This window comes from Rattus norvegicus, chromosome 4, assembly GCF_036323735.1.
Source record: "Rattus norvegicus strain BN/NHsdMcwi chromosome 4, GRCr8, whole genome shotgun sequence".
Classification (NCBI taxonomy): Eukaryota; Metazoa; Chordata; class Mammalia; order Rodentia; family Muridae; genus Rattus; species Rattus norvegicus.
Genome location: NC_086022.1, coordinates 162,982,151 through 163,003,234, shown reverse-complemented (window position 1 = coordinate 163,003,234; position 21,084 = coordinate 162,982,151). Strand labels below are relative to the sequence as shown.

Sequence of the window (21,084 nt, the reverse complement as noted above, 5' to 3'; positions counted from 1 at the left end):
AGTAAAGATGCAGTAAAAAGGAATTGCTTGGTGTTCCTGGCCCCCGTGTGTGAACAAAAGCCTTAAATAAAGACAGCTGTAAACAAAGTCCCATGGGTTAGGCTTCTTTTTTTAGCTTTTGGTTTTTGACTTTTGTAGTTTTCTTTTTTGATACTTGCTTAACATGTATGTGCTCTAAAAAATAATTAACATGGAAATAGTTCGAGATGGCACCTTTAATGTCTTATGAAATTTTCATAAACTATCCAAGCACAATATTAAGAACACTTGTATTAAAGTTTGTGTAAGCAGAATAAAAGTTTTATGAATGGATTTTTTCAACTACCAAAAGAAAAAGCAAAGAAAAATGGGGGCAGGACTTGTGTACAGCTCAGTGAAAGAACCTTTGACCTGGAAGGACTAGAAGGAGAGAAGAAAAAAAAAACAATTGGTTCATGGTAGACATGGGAGAGCCTCTGCTATCCCTGAATCCTGGCTCGGTGCCAGTCTTTCTGGGTTGCTTCCAAAACAATGAGAAGTAAATTCATAGCTGCCCATATGTGTGCATGTGAATTAATTCTTTGTTGGATAGTGTATTAATTATTTTAAGATTGCTGTAACTAAATACTCTAGACAGCCTAAGAGAGGAGAGGTTTATATTGACATCCCAGTCCCTCATAGCAGTGTAGGCATGGCAGAATGAGTCCATCTACTACTAAGAAGACAAGATGGTGGCTGTTCACATGGCATGGGACAGGACACCAAGGCTGCAAGCCCGAACCAGGAGTGTGTATAACATTCAAGGACTTGCCCCTAGAGTCTTATTTTCATTGACAAGCCTCACACCTCTTAAAAGCTCCATCGCCTACAAATTAGAGCCACAGGCTGAAGACTGGGAACTCCAAATCCAAATCTGTGGGAGCCACTCACTGCAGACTCAAAACACATCCCTGGCCCAGAGAGGGTCAAGTGCATGCAGTCAGAAGTGCGCAGAGTATGTATAGCCTCTTCTGTGGTAATCTGAGCTATGAGCCCTGTAAAATCAGAAAGGAGAACACATAGAGCTATAAACCACACAGTTCCCACTCATCGTAAAGTGGAGTAGGCATTCCCATGTCAAAGAGAAAGCTAGGGAGAGCAGCAAGAAGAGACCCAGTGCTGGAAAGAGGACGACTCAGTGGCTAAGAGAACTTGCTGCTCTTACAGAGAAACTGGCTCAGCTCCCAGCACCCATGCTATGCACCTCATGCCCTCTTCTGTTCTCTTCCCGCCTCCATGGGCACCCATACACACGAGCTAACATATACACAGAGGCATAGCCACAAAACCTCTAAAGAGAAAGGTTGCAACTTTGGAACGTTACCCCCGCCAGAGGGGACCCAGTTATTCGTGGGGGTTGAGAGGGAACCCATAACTGCGGGCGAGAAAGAGGAGTGAGACCAAGCAGTGTCCTTGTCAAGGTCTGTTTATTAGGAGGAGTGTACAGCATTTAAAGCCCTGAAGCAGGAACTAAAGCTTAGGGTGGGCTGGGGTGGGGAGAACTGGGGAGTGCCCAAGGACATAAGGTGAATCTCTAAACTGCAAGATAGTCTTCTTAGATAATGAGGCAACAGTCTTCCGGGAACCTGTTCAAGCCCTTCTCAGGAATCTGCCCAGGGCAGGGCTCTAGCTTTGCCTAGTCCAGCAGTCTGGTCCCGGACATCTCCGCCTTTCTTAAACTATCAGTGGGAGGAAGGTCTGGGGTATGTGCATCCAGCACCTGGTCAGTGAAACCCCGTGTCTTAGGCTACACAGGTTGCCCCCATGTCCGGCACTCTCACTTAAGTTCCATTATTTCCACCAGGGGGGAAGTAGTGATCTGAGATAGATCAGACATGCCTTACAGAGTGCCCAGCTCGGCTATGGTGAGCCACTCTTGCAGTTAGAACTGCACCCCAATGGCTAGGAACGATCTTATGCCTAAATACACCATTCTGGGCTATACGTGTGTGTTTTGTGGGAGTGGGCGACACAGATCATGGACCTGTGCTAATCCCATCATAGGGTCACTTCACAGCGGTGAGGTGTGTGCCTGGTATGTGGCACCATAATATTCCCATCATTGACACTTCCACCAGCAACTGATTTTCCAGCCTGAGTTATAGGCTGTATTTAGGGTGGAGAAGTCGAGGCCAGCCGTGGGCGACCCAAGGGGAGTATCACACTCCCCGGTTGTCTCAGCCTCCTCTCAACGGAGGCAGTGGTAATGGACCGACACCTGCTTGGTAGCTGAATCCACCTGGGCCTTGATAAAATCAGTTAACTTTCTAAGCACCCATGAGCCAAAGGAGACGAGCAGCAGGAGTCCTATAAAGGGACCCAGGATACTGGGTAGAAGAGTGGTGAGCAGGAGAGAGGCAGAAAACCAGTTTTTATACCAGGCTTCACTCTCTTCTCTTTCTCTTTGTCTCTTTTGTAGACTTTCTCTAACCTTTTGTAGGCTGTTTTCTACTAATCCCGTCTTATCAGCATAAAAGCAACACTCCTCCTTGAGGGCCACACAGAGCCCTCCCTGTTGAAGAAAGAGAAGATCTAATCCCTTTCTATTTTGTAGAACAACCTCAGCCAAGAAAGCGACTGAATCTTTAAGAGAGGTTATTCCTTGTTGAAGCTCACTGATACCCCTGTCTATGGTGGCACTGAGCTGATGATAATTTTGTTGGGAGGTGATCAGGGAGGCAACCCTGGTTCCTGTCCCCACAGCTGACAGACCTAGGAGTACTGCCAGAGTCACGGTGGTGATGGGTTCTCTCTTCGTACGCGTGGAGGTGCCTCTTTCCCAGAACTGCAGGAACTTAGAGGAGTCATGAATAGTTAATCGTGAAAAAGGAGGACAAGGACACAATAATCTTTTTCTGTCAAAAAGGTAGATGTTACCACAAAAGGTGTTAAGCCTGCTGAGCAGGCAAAATGAGTGCCCTTAGGGCCAGCAATGGAGTTGGTCTTCGTGGTAACCACCACTATCTCATTGCAAGTAAGTGTCAGGGGGGAGGGCCGAATCACATGGGGTCCTAATAGACAGAGGCCAATTCCAGCGACCTGTGAGAGCATTATTTTTGGTTCAGAGTTTGCTGACTGGTGTAGGGAATGGGTCTCATTAGTAAAGGTGAGGTTTCCAAAGGTTGCTAGTCCCTCGTAAAAGGGAGGGGAGGAGTGATAACAGATCTAGCAATAATCTAGGGCTATAGTAGAATTAATATTGGCGAGGGCTGGTAAGGAGCTATTAAGCATTTCTATGAGCATATTGACAGTACAGGGGGGCCCATCAGGGAATGTGGGTTGATAAAGGGAAATGATGAATTGTTGGGTTGATGTGTAACCTGTACAGAATCTCTCGAATGTGACCCAACCTTGGGTGCAGGTGTATTGGTCCCTATGGCCACTGGTGGTGGTTGTGGCCGGGTTTTTTGAAATTTAATTTTTAGGGTGAGGCCAAAGTCTCTATATTGTTTATATAAGTGAAGTCCCCACTTGAAACCTCACTATTCCCAGTTTATCCTTTTCCCTGTTTCTGTAAAAGAGATCTGGATAGGATTACACCACCCATTCAGGTCCGAGTCAGTAGGGCATATGTTATTGAGGGGCTGTCGGCCCAGACTGGTGACCCAGGCATTGGAGAATTTTCTTTTAGCTGTGATGTAATCCCAGGAAGAGCTGGGTTTCCAGTACGTGTCTCCAGTGGTCTCACAGCCCCAGGAGGCACAGTAGAAATCAGTTTCATACCCACAGCCTCTGGCCTTTGTATGATCTCTGTGGTCAGCAGGGCATAAATAAATCCCCCCAATTTGAAGGGCCAATGTGGCTCTTCTGAGTGTATTACTGCAACCCGGGTCAGTACTGGGGTCTGCCAGCTCAGGGCAGGGGGGGGCAAAGATGTCATGTGCTCCAATCAAGGTAAGCTCCTAGCACTAATTTGCAAAGATCTACCTCAAGTTTGGGCCAGCGAACTCGTGCAGCAGTGGTGGAGTTGGCAGACACCACATCTCCAGCGCCATTAAGAATCACCCAAGTATAGTTGAAGATCTGGTGAGGCGATGTAGCAAGGGCAGTCGGGATGATGCTTCCAAGATTCCAGATGTAGGGGAACATGGCCACAGAGGTTCAACCTTGAAATGTCTGTAATTAAGCATAGTTAAACTTTTCCTCAGGGTTGTCCCTGGGTGGGTTAAAGGTCTTAACAAGGCGCTGGGGTAGCCAATGGGCACACCCAGTCTTTGAATCATCAATGCAGGCTGATCTACATCCCCAAATGAGGACCGGATCAGGGCCATACCATTGGGATATTAACGGGTTCTTCCATAGGACTCATGCATAATCATGAGATTCTACAGCTCCACATCTGATATCCAGGGATAAGGAGATATCTGAGGTGCAAGAGTTTAGGCTTTCTAGCCTCCACGGTTCTGCCATTTGCAGTTACGGCCTCTCCCATGAGCAGACTCTCCTGCGTACCTACAGCTTTCTCTCACTTCTCACATCTCCAGCAGTTTCAATGTCCAGAGGCTTCTACTGCAACCTAGACCTTCTTCATGCATCAGAGAATCCAACCCTTCCACACACTGTGTGGCCCCACAGGATTTTTCTTGAACCCTGATGTAAGTCCATGTCCCTGTAACTTGTGCCTTCAGCAAACACATAGATAATAGCCAGTTCTGTGGCTAACTCAAGAGATAGCTGGGTCCCCACAGACCATGGCAGATGTCCTCCAAGTGCGTGTGATAATAAACTTGGTAAACATTTCCAGAAGGTCACCCCTTTTTGGCTCTTTAGTTTTGGGAGGTGTAGGGAGCCATATTGGATTTGGGCCTGGCCGCTTTGTGACTATGGCTCAAAGTGGCTACATGACTCTTGGCTGCATGGCCACAGAGGTTCAACCTTGAAATGACTGCCATAAAGTCTTGAGATTGTTGGACAAAAATCCTCTCCCATGAATTTATGGCACAGAAAGATAACATTCACAGGATGTTTCAGCCTGAGCAAACACCAGACTCTGGCGTCTCCATTGCATGACCTCCTCACCTTCTGCTATCATTGCTGGAATGCCCTCCTCCCTCCATTCTTTGTGTTTCACAAAGGACACTCCCCCTACCTGAAAGCCTTAAAACCTGTAACGCTCACCCCATTAAATGAGACCTTGACAACAGAACTTTTGCTTGGTCTCCTTCTTCTCTTCACCCCCATTGATACACAGGTAGAAGGCCTCTTTGGGACCCTGAATAACTAGGTGCCCGCTGGCGGGGGCAGGGAGGAAGGTTATTTGATGTGCATGAGTGCACCCATGCCAGATGAATCTGAGAGAGCCAAAGGGCAACTTTTGGGTATCGGGTACTGGTTCCCTTCTTCTAATGTGTGAATCAATAGGCTTGGAGTCAGGGGCAGATACCAAGTCATCTCACTGACACATTCTTCTGAATTTCAATTCAGGAATTCTTTTACATATCTGCATGTGTGTGTGTGTGTGTGTGTGTGTGTGTGTGTGTGTTTGTGTGTGTGTGTGTGTGTTTGTGTGTGTGTTTGTGTGTGTGTGTTTGTGTGTGTGTTTGTGTGTGTGTGTGTTTGTGTGTGTGTTTGTGTGTGTGTGTTTGTATGTGTGTGTGTGTGTATGTGTGTGTGTGTGTGTGTGTGTGTGTGTGTGTGTGTAAGTGTTTAAGCATGCATTTGCCTCGCTGGGTTGACCTTATTTTGTTTGACATTATTTAATGATTTCTAACTCCACTCATTTTCCTACAAATGACTTACAGAAGTCTGATTCTGTGTCTGCTCTTGCTTTCCCAAGACAAGGTCCTGCTGTTAGGTTTGGCTGCCCTGGAACCTACCATGTAGACAAGCCTGTCTCCTAAGTCCCAAGATAAAAGGTGTTAGTTACCACTGACCAGCATCACCAATTCTTCTTCATTTTACCTTAAGCAATGCAATGGTATAAACAAAGACTCAGGGTTTGCTTCTTTGTTTCTTTGCTTGTTCATTTGAGATGGCGTTTCTCTGTGTAGCCCTGGCTGTCCTGGATTTTGCCCTGTAGGTGAGGGGCTCCCAAGCGCCTGGATTTAATGTGTGTACTAGCACTGCCCAGGAGAAGAATGGTTTTTCCGTGAGACTTCTTCACTTACCACACAGCACAGAGGGAAGTGCCACAGGATCCAGAGTGTAGGCTGTGAACTGCCTATCCTGATGCAGGTTATGAGACCTACAACTCTGGTGCAGAACCCAGGAAGTCTGGGTAGGAGTTCGGCACAAATGATGAGCAGTCTTACAGCCCTAAGTGACACTCAAGTACCAGTTTTCTTTCCTTTGGCACTTCCTTTCTACAGTGAAATCTTGTGTAAGCTGTTAAGGGGATGTTAAGTATGCTGTAATTAAGGTAGCATGGAAGATGTATTACGGAGAGAGAGAGGAGAGAGAGAGAGAGAGAGAGAGAGAGAGAGAGAGAGAGAGAGAGGCTGCTGAGAAGTGTTAACCTTTCCCATTATGGGTGAAAAGAACATGTGAACGAGGACACAGTCATGCACAGAAGGAGAGATATTGTTTGCGGTGTCTGCGCTATGCATGGTTCACATGGAGTCGTTCAGTAGGAGGAAGGAAAGCAAACAATTCCAGCAGCATCCAAGCCGATGCTTAGCCTCTGACAAACCGTCCCCTTACTAAACGCTCTCCATTCCCAACCCAGAACAGCGGCAGTCTCCCCCTGTGACCATCATAATGCTGGGGGAAGGAAGGACAGCTGCAGGGTGTGCAGCAAGGCAGGAAGAGCAACCGTGAGTCCTGGAGGATGTGGGTCATCCACGGCTCAAGGTCTTCCTGTGACAAATGAAGTGAGCAGGGACCTGAACCCAGGCAGGCTTTCTCCCACATTCTCTAAGTCGTGTGAGCACCCCAGGAGACCAAGTATGCCAGACTGGCCTGAAAACACAGAGACAGTGTGTGAGCTTAGGTTATGCTGTGACTAGAACAGGGCAGAAATGTTGCCCACCAATCAGCAAGAAGAAAAACATTGTCATGAGTCTGAATGACCTGGAAAGGGACTGAAACCAGAGATAGGGTGACAAAACTCAGATGACAGATATGGGGTCACAGGGCTCTGACCAGTGTTACCCTCATCAACCACACCAGACCCTCGTGGTGTCTTTGCTTCAACTAAGGTCTTGCTATATAGTCCAGGCTGACCTCAACCTTCATTCCTTTGACTTCAGCCTCCTGAGTACTAGAATTACAGAAGTCATGCACCTAATTTATTATCTTTTGATGATACTTCATATATATATTAGAAATCTATATATTATATATATATTACATGTATTATGTCTGCATATGTGGACTCGTGTGTGTGTGTGTGTGTGTGTGTGTGTGTGTGTGTATAATGTCTTCCAAGCTACCTTACTTAAAGCATAATTAGCACTAACTTATCAACTTACACAAAGGTTTTGTGGTGTTGTACTATGTGCATGGTTAAGTCAGAGGAAAACTTGCATGAGTAAATTTTCTCCTTCAAATATGTGTGTTCTAGGAGTTGAACTCAAGTCATCAGGCTTAATGGTAAGCACCTTTGCTCACTTAGCCATATTGCTGGCCCTTGTGATAGATACCTTTGAAATCAATTCACTTTTTTCTTTTTTTCTTTTCTTTTTTTGGTTTTAAGGCTGGGTTTCTCAGTTTAGTCCCGGCCTTCCTGGAACTCACTCTGTAGATTAGGCTGGCCTTGAACTCAGAAATCCAACTGCCTCTGCCTCTGCCTCTGCTGGGATTCTAGTGTGTGCTGCCCCACCTAGTGACATCAATTCCCTTTATTCCTTATTTACCTTAGCAATGCAATCATGAAAACAAGAACTGTGGCTCCTTTGTTATTTGGTTTGGTTGAGACAAGGCTTCTCCGTGTGTTCTCGGTTGTTCGGGAAATCACTCTTCAGGCCATTCTGACCTCGGACTCAGACACTAAAGGCACGAGCCACCACACTCAGTTTGTTTATAAGCAAATCAACTACTAGATAATATATGTCAGTAGATGTAGTACTTAAAAGACATCCCCATGCACCATGCTGGGAAGACCCAATACCAAAGAGCCTCTCAGGCTACACACAAAGGCAGCTGATCCTGTCTCTGCAGCCCCTGCTCATGTGACTTGTTCAGGGGAAGGTCCATGGGGTCAAGAACCGTGCTCTTGACAAATCTTACTCAGTACCCGCACACCAGGCCTGGTACATAGCTATTACACTTCTCAACTCTGGGTGGTGCTGTGACAAAACTCAAGTCCCTCAGTATAATACATCTATATTATGTATGCATATATCTATTCACAGAAACATATATATATATATATAAACACACACATATATATATACACATACATGTGTGTGTGTGTGTGTATAGTGCATAGGGGTATATACTTTACCCCTCAGCTCTAGACCCCAACTTGAACCCTCTGTCTCAAATGGACTCCAACTCCTCAGTCACCTCCCACCCTAGGATCCCTTCAAAACACCTACTTGTTGATGGATGAATATCCACTCATAGCCCAGTGCTTCTGGGAACAATGGGGCAGAAAAAAAGAGACTAAAGAGATAATTCTGTATTATGAAAGAATTAGTAACTGAGAACAAAGTAGGATTAGTGAGATGAAGCGGGGGGGGCACTGTCACCCTGAACTTCGAGGTGGGGGTCCATGCCGGAGGACCCGATTCAAGGTACCTCAGCTAGTCAGTCCTTGGGCACCAGGGTCCATCCATCTCCACCACCACCTCACCTGGCAGCTGCAGTCCAGGACAGCTGTCCCTCTCAGTGACCAGGCTCCTGAACACACACCCCTCCATGTGCCCTCTTCATAGCTGTTCCGTGAGGGTGGGCAGCTCATGGACTGGGCCTGGAACAGGTGTGAGGGATCGGGTGGATGACAGATGAGCAGACAGCCTTGATTGCCATGTGTCTGAGAGGAATGTCAGGCCCAGAAGGGAGCTATGGAATGGATAATGGAAAGGCCCAGGAAACTGAGCTTTTGCCACCAGTGTGCCCCATGGCATGCCTTCCCCTGACAAGGACAGGCAGCCTAGGATAGTTTTCACCTGGTTCTGGATCTTGGGATTTCCATGTTCCAGTCCTCAGTCCAGTGTGCATCCTCTCAGAATTGGGCCTTAACAGCTCCACCCCTTGCCCTTTGCACCCTGATGGCCTTTTCACTGGAGATAAGCCCAGGCCTGCTGCAGGACAACCACCACAGCGCCTCAGAGTGAGCAGCAACTGCATGGATTCAGAGAGGGCAGCGGCTGCATGGATTCAGGGAAACCCAAGTGGCCTCTACTCTGGGCAGGTTCTCATCAGTGCTCTGGCAAGCAGACTGAGCAAACAGGGGCCTGGGAAGGAAGGCTGACTGTGAGACAGGCAGCAGTTTCTTGCCTGGACCAGTTTCCTTCCTATGTGTATACAGTAGACAGAGATAGTAGGAGGGAGCAGGCCAGGGTGCAGGGGACTGCCCATGACTGACCAGATTCTCCCAATTGCCAAATGTGCCCCACTGCATTTTTCTGCCTTTGTGCCCCTCCCACATGAGCACAGACAGTGCCCTGGCCCTCTCTGTTGTCCCCACCTTCCCAAGGCAGGACAAGATCTCGTCTGATCTCCCAGATTGGAGCCCATGAGAATACCACTTACCTTTAAGAAGGAGAAACATGGGCACCAAAGCCAAGACTCAGTCTAAGAAAAAACCTGTGTACCAAATTTGGAGTGGACATTCGTTTTTATTCCTTGATATACAACTAAGAGTGGAGTTTTTGTGTCATGTGGTAACTGAATTTTCAAAGAATTATTCCATATTTTTACAAAGATGCTTTGCTTGTAAAATCATTTTCATTTCCAATAGCAGTATATGGGGGGAACCAGTCCCTCCTTCTTAAAACTTTCTCTTTCAGACATCCTCAAAAGTTTGATGGGGTATCTTAGTAAAATTATGATTTGCATTTTCTTAATGACTATACAGTCAACTTTCAATGTTCTTCCTGCTGTTTGTATATCATTAAAGAAATATCTCTTCAATTCCTTCCCCTCATCCCTTCCTCTCTGTCTCTCTGAGTCAAGTGTTCTACTAGAGCTGGACCCTCAGTCCTCATTTTCTGTTTGAAAATTTGAGGCAGGGTCTCACTCAGTTGCTGAGTTAGGACTTGAACTCGTGACCTTCCTGTTTCAACCTGCCCATTAGCCAGAATTACAGACTTTGACCACTTGCCTGGCATCATCTCTCATTTTTACATTGGGTTGTCTTTTTGTTGAGTTTAGACTTATTCATATATTCAAGGCTGACTGTAAGACACAGAGTTTGCAAATTGTTTTCCCCGATCTGTATTGTCTTTTTTTTTTTTAACTCTTTAAGATGTGATATGTGTGAGTGTTTTGCCAACATGCATCTATGTGCATTTTACAGGTGTGGTTGGTGCCCCTGGAGGTCAGAAGAAGGATCAGATCCCCTTCAACTGTAGCTACAGAAGGCTGTAAACTGCCATGCTGGTGTTGGGAACCAAACCTAGGTCTTCGGCAAAAGCAACAAGAGCGGCTTCTTGTTGTTGTCATGGTTGCTGTTGTTGCTGCTGCTGTTGCTGTTGTTTGGGGGTGGTTAAGAGTCCCTCTAGGAACTGGCCTTGAACTCACAGAGATCAGCGTGACTCTGTGTCCTGCATCCTGGGATTAAAGTCTGTGCTACCCGGCACAGCAAGTGCTCTTAACCACGGAGCCGTCTCCCTCTGCAGTGTCTTCTCACTTGCTTTCTCACACAGTCCCAGTTTGTAACCCAGGCCATTTCCCAACCTGAGAGCTTTCTGCCTCTTGCCCTGGCCTCCTGAGTTCTTGGAGGACAGACAGACACCCTGCACTTGTACCATTTTTCTTTCTTGACAATGTCTATATTATGTGGTCAGGGCAACCATAGCAACTATATGGCCTCACTGGGAAATATAAAAAATTCTTTGCTTATCTACTTTTGTTTGAAACAAGGTTTTATGTAGCCCAGCTTGGCCTCAAACTCACTATATGTATCCAAGAATGGCCTTGAGTTTATAATTTTCCTAATTCTATCTCCCAAGTGCTGAGATTACAGATATGTGCCACTATACCATAGCATATAGGTTTTAATGGAACATAATGCAATCCACATCACTATGCTCTCCAGATTTCTTTTTTTTTTTTTTTTTTTTTTTGTTTTTAAAGATTTAAGTGAGTACACCGTCACTGTCTCACAGAAGAGGGCATCAGATCTCATGAGAGAAGGTTGTGAGCCACCATGTGGTTGCTGGGAATTGAATTCAGGACCTCTGGAAGAGCTGTCAGTGCTCTTAACCGCTGAGCCATCTCTCCAGCCACCACTCTCCATATTTCTAAATTCATAGAAATATCTTATCCCATGTCTCTGCCAAACTCTAAATCCAAAGTCTTATCAAAGTATACATAGACAGTATGAACTCACAATTCTGTAATTTCATCATTTGGGATTCTTGAGGCAAAAGAATTACTTGTGCCTTGGAGTTCAGGTACGGGCAATATATTGAGACCCCCCTCCCTGACCTGGCAGTTATAGAAAGTAAACCTCCCAAAAAACCTGAAAGAAAACAAAAATTAGAAAACCAAAAAGATTACATGTCCGCAATCTTGAATATCTGAAATTCTCCAGAATTTCTTGAATACTATGATGAAGCAGATGAAAACTTTCATACACATTCGCCTCTTTTGCATTAAAAACATTTTAATTACATTTAGACGATTGATTTTGGTATGCAAATAAACCTTTCTTTCAGGAGACAATGCACTTTAAGATATACTTATAAGATACAATTCTAGTATTCTTTAAGGCACAGATGAGAAATGTCTTGAAAAATAATCCAAGGGCTAGAGTGATGACTCAGGAAGCCAGGCTGTTCTTCCAGAAGACCTGAGTTCATTTCCCAGCACCCACACAGCAGTTCATGTCTGTAACTCCTGTCCCAAGGGTTTCTACAGATGTATATACGGGAAAACACCAACATATATGAAATTAAAATTTAAAAAAAGAAAAAGAATGAGTTTTTGTGGGTAAGTTACCTGAATACCCGAGAAATGAAATCTTTTAGTAAACTCTCCTGGCAGGCCTCTAGTCACCTTGATTGGCTGCACATCCTCTAAGGATTAAGTAGTTGTGTTGCCATACTGAAGGGTGTGGAGTCTACAGCCAGTGCACGGACATGCTGGAAAAGAAGGGAGGACAGAGCCTGACCAGGATGAAAGTAAATTGGTGAATGAATGAAAAAATATTAGAGAGAGTAAAATGTTAACAGGATTGATTACAGGGGAGCATAAACTTCTAACCTTAGGAGGCAAACCTAAGGACAATGAGTCTTAACTTTTGTCATCTCAAAGGCATTTTAAATGTTCTTAATAAACCCTTAGAGGCAAGGAATAAATATTATTCACACCACTCCTAGTTTTAGGGAACTACTTTTATCTACATTCTTGAATGAATGGCTGCTGTTACTTATGGTCTTTGCATCATCCTGACAAAAGAAGCCTTCGGGGTGATTTAGCACAAAAGTGGGTTGCCTGAAAGAAGGCAGCTGCGGCCTAGTGGCTTTGCCTTGGTGCTTGGTGCATTTGGCATGTAACTGGCATTGCCTGTGGACATTAGCTTCTGCCCTTTCCCCAGCCCCTGGCACAATCGCTACATAAAAGTGATGCCCCATGTGCCCCCTGGACCAAATGGCTCAGAGCACTACCTTCTGAGGGCACAAGAAAACGTGCCCTAGGCAAATGGTGCCTCAGGCCACTTTAGAGAAAATCTCAGATCAATCCTTCAGGAGGCGACGGGTAACGGTCCCTGGAGGGGGAGGGGCGTCTCTAACGTCTGGGAAAGAGGTTCTGCTCCTTGTGTCTCTGAGTGCCTTCCTGAGGCTGATGGGACACTCCCTCACCGGTCTGCCTGAGCCTACAACTTCTCCAGGCCCGCCCTAGATTCCTCTCCCCTGGACTATGGGACTACTTGTGTGAGGGGCCGCGTTACAAGTGGAAGGTCCTAAAGGCGACTCTGCTTCTGTGCCGGGTTTATCACCGTTGCCAGGAGCCACTGGTTGCCCACCCCTACCCTGTGCAAATACACAGCGGATCGTAGGTAACAGCCAGACTGCGGGAAGGACTGGTGAGCGCCTGGAGAGCAGCTCCTGTACCTGGGAGGCAGGACCTCAGTGTGAAGTCATGAGACTGAAGGAGGAGCTTAGGGGCACAGAAGGCAGAACCCTGTGTGTAGAGCGGGGCTGGGCTGGCGAGAGGCGGAGCCCCGGAGAGAAGCAACAGAAATGAGGGCGGATCTTAGAAACCATGAAGGCGGAGCCCAGGTTTGTAGTAATTAGGATGAGGGCGGGGCTTAGAAGATTAGCAAGCGGAGGACAGATATTGGGCAGTTAGGATGAGGGCGGGGTTCGGAGCGCGAGAGGCAGAGTCCGAGTGTAGAGCAACAGAATGAGGGCGGAACTTAGGAGCGCCGAAGGCGGAGCCCGGACCTGGAGAAATAGGATGAGGGCGGGGCTTGCTGCTTGGGAGTGGAGCAAAATCTTAAGGGAAAAAATTAAAAACGTGCGAGAGGCGGATCCCAGGTGTTTCGTGGTCAGCTTGGGCGGGGCTTAGAACTGCCAGGGTAGTGCTCCCTGCTTGTGTCCGGTGCCCAAGGTTTTGTCATTTTGCCAAGGCGGGTGGCTCTTGGCTGAGGCTGTGGAGGGCGGAGCTGTAGGTGCTGCTTCCGGACTCCTCCCGGAAGGAGATGAGCAAAAGGATGGATACCTCCCCAGCGAACCACATTCCCACCCACCCAGCTGGGTCCCTGAAACTCGCTGAGGTTCAGGGGTCAGAATTGAGGTCCCCCACTGGGAGGTGGAAGGTGCAGACCCTAGTGTGCGAGGCAGATGGAGAGTTGGCTTCGTGGATAAGAGCAACTGTTCTAGCAAAGGACCTGTGTTCTCCTCTCAGCACCCACTTGGAGTCTCACCTAGGGCAGAGGGCATATGAGGCATGATGCAAAAGCAGAGAGATGTGGGAGCCCTGACGTTTGTGGTGAGGCTGGGATGGCTCTCATGGGAAATGTTGAAAGGATCTTTATGTTTAAAGTGGTGTGGGAGATGACAGAAAGGTCCTATTTCAAAAGGGAAATGGGCTGTGAATGTTGCCCTCAAGACAGCTGAAGAACCTATGGCACCAAATCTTACGGAGGGTTGGTTCCATTCTGTTTTAGGCAGTTAAATAGCAAATAAGATACTAAGAGGAGAAAGCTAGGCTGGAAAGATAGTTGGATAGTTCGGTAAAGACCCCTGAAACCAAGTCTCTTCTGAATTTGACCTCGGAATTTACATAGTTGAAGTAAAGGACTGTCTCCAATAAGCTGTCCTCTGCCTCCACCTTAGAGCCATGGCATATGTGTACACACACACACACACACACACACACACACACACACACAGACACACACACACGAAGGGGCACATAAAATAAACAAGACTAGGCTTTTAAGTTTAAAAGCCCAAAAACCTATACCCACTTTTATGAAGGTAATCACAATTTCTTAGTCTACTAGCAAAATTATGCGATTAGACCTTAGGCTATTTAAATTGTGGTAATATTAGGAATCATGATCTGGCCTGGAGAGATGCCTCAGCAGTTAAGATCAATACCCACCTCACACATGACATCTCACGACTGTCTGAAATTCAGTACCAGGGTACAAGTCCCACTCTGTCAAAGATGTCCAATGCAGGCAAAACACTAATGCACATAAAATAAAAATATGTAAGTCATTAGAAAATATGGTAATCTAACATCTAACTCATACTATTTCATAACAAGCTAATAGAGAGGTTCTTTTAGAACATGGACTGAGCCAGACTTATCTACATAATAAAAACCCCGACTCAAAAAGCAAAGAAGGAAACTGGAAAGATGATGGCTCAGCAAAAAAAAGCCATGCTGCTCTTGCAGGAGATCGGAGGTCATTTCCCGGTACCCATGACAATTGCTCACAACCACCTATCAGTCCAGTTACAAGGCACCCCAGTTCCTCTGGCCTTTGGGAGCACCAGCACTTGCATGTACATACCCACACAGAGACTTGCAAACATATATATCATTAAAAATCACAAAATGGAATAAAAAAAAACCCTTATGAAAGGGAAAAATAGAGTTTCAGAACATTTTTATTTAAGAATGAGAGTTTGTTAATGTCAATTACCAGGCCAGTTATAAAACCGTATCAGTGACCTTGCTGTCCTGGTTATAGTTTCCATTCAAAGTGACTCACACTTAAAGGGTATTCACAATTTTAACATTCTTAAATTTGTAATGATCTTTTAAAAAGCTATAATATATATGTATATTTATTAGTTTTGTACATAAGTGTTTTTGCCTTTATATGTATCTATGCACCATATGTATACAGTACACATAAGGCCAGAGGAGGGCATTGGGTCCCCTTGAAGTAGAATTAGAGATGTTTGTGAACCACAAGCTGGGTGCCAGGAATTGAACCCTGGTCCTCCAGATGAGCAGTTAGTGCTCTTAACTGCTAAGCTATTTCTTGAGCAGCTTGTATAAGTCTTCTGGAAAATACTCGTTCTTTGGTTTATACAGGTTTTCCGTATATTGCCATATTTCATCCAATAAAAACCTTAAAATCCCATCCATTAACACTGCCTGCTACTAAATATTGAGTGATACGGTTTCACACTCACAAGGTAGCTAAGAAAAGGTTTTCAAAATGCTAACATCTTCTAATCAGTCACATTAGGTATTGGTAGAAAACATTGTTGGTGATTGTGACTGAAATGACAAGGTCGTTTCTGTAATTGCAGAGAACATTTTGACCAGTGTTTGGCCAAGAATGACCATAGGTTGTCATTTTGATGCTTTTAATTTAGAATGACGTCCAGAGAGAAAAGCTCTATCTTTGACAGTTTTCACAGTGTTTCCATTAAATCTGTTCACTCTATTATCACTTCAGGTAGATTCCTGGTAGGTGTTTTCCTATAAGGACTTGACATATATTCTAGAATTTCAGTCTTGAGCTAAGCAAAATAAATCTGTTCCCTTCTTCCAAAATAATGATATAACACAAAGGATCTGATCAAGTAGCTATTAAGTGTCACAAAGAACTGCTGTTAGTCCTGTTGATGCCTTGAATCCTAGCCCTTGAGAGACAGATGGAGGTGAATTTCGGTGAGTTCCAGGCCAGACAGGGCTACATAGTGAGACCCTGCCAATAATAATAATGTATTACTACTATTACATTTATAAATATTAAATATCTGGGGCTGGAGATTTGGCTCACTGGTTAAGAGCACTGACTGCTCTTCCAAGGATCCTGAGTTCAGATCCCAACAACCACTTGGTGGCCAACAACCATCTGTAATGAGATCTGATGCTCTCTTCTGGTGTGTCTGAAGAGGTGGTGAAGACAGCTACAAGGTATTTACACATAATGAATAAATCTTTTAAAAAATAATAACTATTTCTTAGAATAATTATTATACATATTATTTAAGTAATTATTACTTAATAATAATAATTGTTATTTCAAATAATGCTGTATATTTTATTTTTGAGACTGATTCTAAAAGGCTTTACATTGTTTTCTCTAAGAAACCGCTCTTGCATCCCTGAACACTGGGACAAATACTCATACTTATGTTTTTATTCCACTTGTGAGGAAAACTTGACCTTGACACTGCAGGAACACTAAACTGCTTCTTCTCCAGACACCACATTCATCTGTCTGATTGGCAGAGTCTGGGAGACAAATCAGAGGGGAAATTTGAGTTTGGCTCTCACAGGGAGGAGGCAGAACTCACATTGGATCGCTGCTCATCTGAGAGAAGGCTGCCTGGGAGAGGATGAGCACAAGAGTACATAAAGCACGCTCAGCACTATTAGTTAGAGGAATGCAATCAAAACCACTGTGGTGATGGCAGGAGCTCTGGGAATCCCAAGCAACTAGGCTCAACCACCTGGCACACCACACCAATCACAGAGACACAAAGTACTGACAGGCAGAGAAGAATTGAGCAATGTGGTATGTTTGGAGGTGCAGATAAAGAGGCTCAGTGTCTACAAGTCCATCATCGGGGCACTGCTATGAGCTTTGGGCTTATATAGGGGATGGGTTTCAAAAGCATGACTAAGCAGGCTTGGTCTCTGTGCGGCCTGGTTGGTCCTTATCTCTGTGGTCTGTTGACCATTATCTGAGCTCTGCTTCCGTATGACAAGCAGAAGTTCCCACTGTCTTTGAGGCACTGCAGTTCCTGCAATTAAGACTCATTACAGATTTAACACTGTGTCTGGAGACATTCAGAGTCCCAGAACAGGGCATCATGAAAGCTGTGATAAGATACCTCTGTGTCTTGAACTGTTGGAAACAGGGTATCTAGCCTTGGTCTTTAAACACATATTTCTTTAATACTTAGCAGAGCTCACGCTGAGTTAAAGCATGTGATGATGTAGTATGCAGAGTAATGGAGAGAAACATAGATGAAGGTAGAGACGCCAGGCTTTTGGTACCTTGGGAGCTTGAAATACGAGTGACTACTTTATAGGAAAAGCACTTTCTAGGCACCTTAGACAGCAATAGTAACTTACGTAAATATTCAGTATATTCGTCAAAATTCATTAAGTTACTTTGCTAATTAGTATTACTTTTCTTTGATAAGACAAGGGCTCTATGTAATCTAGTCTAGTATGGCTATCCTAGAACTCCTTATGTAGACTAGGCTTGTCTTGAACTCACAGGGATTCAACTGCCTCTGCTTCTTGAGTGCTGAGACTGAAGACATGAGCCACCATGCCTTATAGACTTAGGGTTTTTTCAAAACCTACTTTAATTGTGGTTTTTTAATGCTTCACCCTCCCTTCTAGCTCACTACCCACCAGAGGTAGGGGAAAAGAAAGGTTAATGGGAAACGGGGTTTATGGATCTGTTTAGAAATAGTCTTTGGGGTGATTCCAATCTTCACAGTCAGCAGCAGTCCAGTCCACTCAGCAAACACCAAACACAAATCAGTCACAGTGGCTCCTTCCAGAAGAAACCTCCAGGCTCCACCAACCAACCAATCAGCAGGAGTCAGCAGAAGCAGCTGGAACACCACCAGACGTTCATTGATGCATTTCTCTCTCAGAGTCAGGACAAATGAAGAAAGCAATGAACCAAGGCAAGAGCGACCTCAGGGAAGACCAGCGTCAGAGAAGCCCAAGGAAGACCAGCAGTGAGCTGCAAGGTGAACCAGTGCAAAAGCATCGTCTGCTGTCTGTTGGTTTCCACTCATACTCTTTCCAGATATCACATGTTCTCTCAAGCATTCGCTCCAGAAAAACATCACATGCCCTTTCACCAGATTGCTTCCAGAAAACATTCATGGCGGTTCTCAGCAACAAATATTTTCAGAAAAGACTTTCCAGAATGAGCTGGGGAGGTGGCTCAGCAGTTAAGAGGCCTGCCTGCTCTTTAAGAGGTCCTCAGTTCGATTCCTAGCAACCCCATAGTGGCTCACAACCATCTGCAATGGGATAGGATGCCCTCTTCTGGTATGTATGAAGAGAGCAAGACTGCACTTATATTAAAACAAAAAAAAGAGAGTTTCAAGAAAACCCCAAAGAGTCTCTAATGAAACAAGAAATTTCCACTTCAATGCCTGGCCTTCAAAATACATTTTTAAAGAAAAATAAACTGGGATAGCTGGGAGAGTTTTGTAAATCTAACACTGAAAAGGTTGGGTTGGGAAGATTCCAAGCTCAAGGTAAGCTTGAAGTATAGAAAAATGCCTTGCTGGAAACTTTTAAATTTATGGTGTGTGAATTACACATCAAAACATTATTTTGAGAGTCTCTGTGTGGCCACTAATGCAGATGTTCACTGTAGCGATTGTGACTGCTGTTATTGAGATTTCGCTGTTTACTGGAGGTTTTTTCAGGAAGGTTTCTAACTCTTAATGGAGCATTGCAAGATGAATATGGGAACAAGAAACAAGTACCTATACATCGATGAGTTGTCAAAGCCCTTAAAGTTTCAAATATTGGTGTTAAACTCAAGTCTAAGTCAATAGAATGAGCTTTTGGATTCAGTCAGGAAGACCCAGTAGGGGGCGCTCTGTGCCCTAGTTATGGAAGGTCAGTGAGCCTCAGTCAGTTAGGTTTGTTGGACCAGTTTTTTTCACTTTGAAAATTACCAATTAAAAGCAGACAATCATAATGGTGTTCTGCTTTAAAATATGTGCCTTATGTTCCACTGGAATTGATGTTTTACTTTTAGCTTTTCATTTTCATGATATAAAGGATTTTTGTTGTTGTTACTGGTGGGTTGTTTTGTAGGTTGGCAGAGTGCTTGCTCCCCATATGTGAGGTCCTGGATTCAGTCCCAGCCCTGAAGAAAATCAGATGTACTTAAAAGAGTGTCGTTGAACCTATATATTGTTTATCTGTGTGTGTTTAAATACATGGTATGTAAAATAATTGGTGTGGAAGAATTATTTTAAAGCACAGTCAGTTCTATTTTTTTTTAACTTGCATGGAATCCTGATTAATGGCCTATTTCCCTTTCACCTCACTCTAACTTCTTTTTAAACAAATGTGTCCTGGTTTCCTTTCTGTTGCTGCGATAAATCACTCTGACCAAAATCAGCCTAGGGAAGAAGGGTGTGTTTGGTTTCACTGTCTAGGTCATGTCCATCATTGAATGAAGTCAGGGCAGGAAAGAATTTGGAGGGAAGAACCTTGGACAATTGATTTTCTCGGTCATGATCAACTGGCTTCCTTGTACAGCCCAGGATCACCTGCCCAGGGAATGGTGCCACCCACATGGGCTGAGCTCTCCTATCTCAATTAAGATAATGAAAACAAACTTTAAAGTACATGTCCACAAACCAACTTTATAAACCTAATTACTCAGTTCAGAGACTTTTTTTGAGGTCTTCTAGACCGTGTCAAGTTCACAGTTAATAATAACTAGAACAATGCTTGTTCTTTCATTGTTTCAAAGGTCAGTGTTTCAGCCTGACTGGTCCATTAAGAACATTGCATCGTTGTGCACTGTGACACTCACCTTTAATCCCAGCGCACAGGAGACAGAGGCAAGGGGATCTCTGTGAGGTTGAGGCCAGCCTGGTCTACATAGCAAGTTCCAGTACATCCTGGACTACACAGAGAGACCCTGTCTTAAAGAAGGAAAGGAAGGAAGGAAGGAAGACAGGAAGGAAGGGAGGGAGGAAGGAAGGAAGGAAGGAAGGAAGGAAGGAAGAAAGTGGTTATTTGAAAGAAAATGGCCCCCATACGCTCATAGGGTGTATTGCTATTAGGGGGTATTACTTTGTCACTGGGGGCAGGCTCTGAGATTTAGGGTGCTCATGTCAGGCCCCTAGACTTCTTCTCCAGCACCATGTCTGTGTGTGAACCATCATGCTCCTGCCATGATGATAATGGACTAAACCTTGGAACTGTAAGCCAGCCACAATTAAATGTTTTCCTTTATAAGAGTTGTCATGGCCATGGTGCCACTTCACAATAAAGGAAACCTGAAAACAAAAAAAATGGAAAGAAGGAAGGAAGGAAGGAAGGACAGAAGGAAGGATGGAAGGAAAGAAGGACGTTACATGACTAGAGCATTTCTTCCTTCAATAGCATTTTGAATCCAAATACTAGTAGTAATTTGTATAAAAATTATCTATAACATTTTAGTATCTAACATTAAGATTTTATTTTTAAGCAACTTTATGAAGTGTTGCATTTTTAAATATCTCAGGACTACATTTCAATGTGAAATAAACTGTTTCTATTATCACCCAAATAAAAATCAGAATGTCTTATGCTGGGCATGATGGCATATGCTTTTAGGCCCAGCATTCAGGAGGAGAATCAGGCACATGGATCTCTGTGAATTCTGAGCTACATAACAAGATTCAGGGAAGCCATAGCTGAAAAGTGAGACCCTGTCTCAATAAAACAAAACAAACACATTTCATGATACAACACTCATCTTTCTTTATGGCAGGTGAAATTATTGTTTCAATTTTTCCTGTTCTACTGAAAAAATTTGGATCTCAACCT

At 44.5% G+C, this 21,084-nt stretch overlaps 1 long non-coding RNA gene across 12 annotated transcripts; it reads right to left on the bottom strand.

The window, feature by feature from the left end:
- Positions 1–1,426: 1,426 nt before the first annotated feature.
- Positions 1,427–20,484, bottom strand: LOC108350763 (uncharacterized). Of its 12 annotated transcripts, XR_005503950.2 has the most exons (5): positions 13,182–20,484; positions 12,067–12,209; positions 8,753–8,869; positions 7,812–7,944; positions 1,427–4,134 (listed from the first exon to the last, which is right to left on the bottom strand). It is a non-coding gene; the product is annotated as an uncharacterized LOC108350763 (long non-coding RNA). The 12 variants fall into 12 exon arrangements; XR_005503954.2 differs by lacking the exon at positions 7,812–7,944; XR_010065943.1 differs by lacking the exons at positions 7,812–7,944; positions 8,753–8,869 and having other exon boundaries at positions 1,427–3,057; positions 3,946–4,134.
- Between the last annotated feature and the right edge of the window lie 600 nt (positions 20,485–21,084).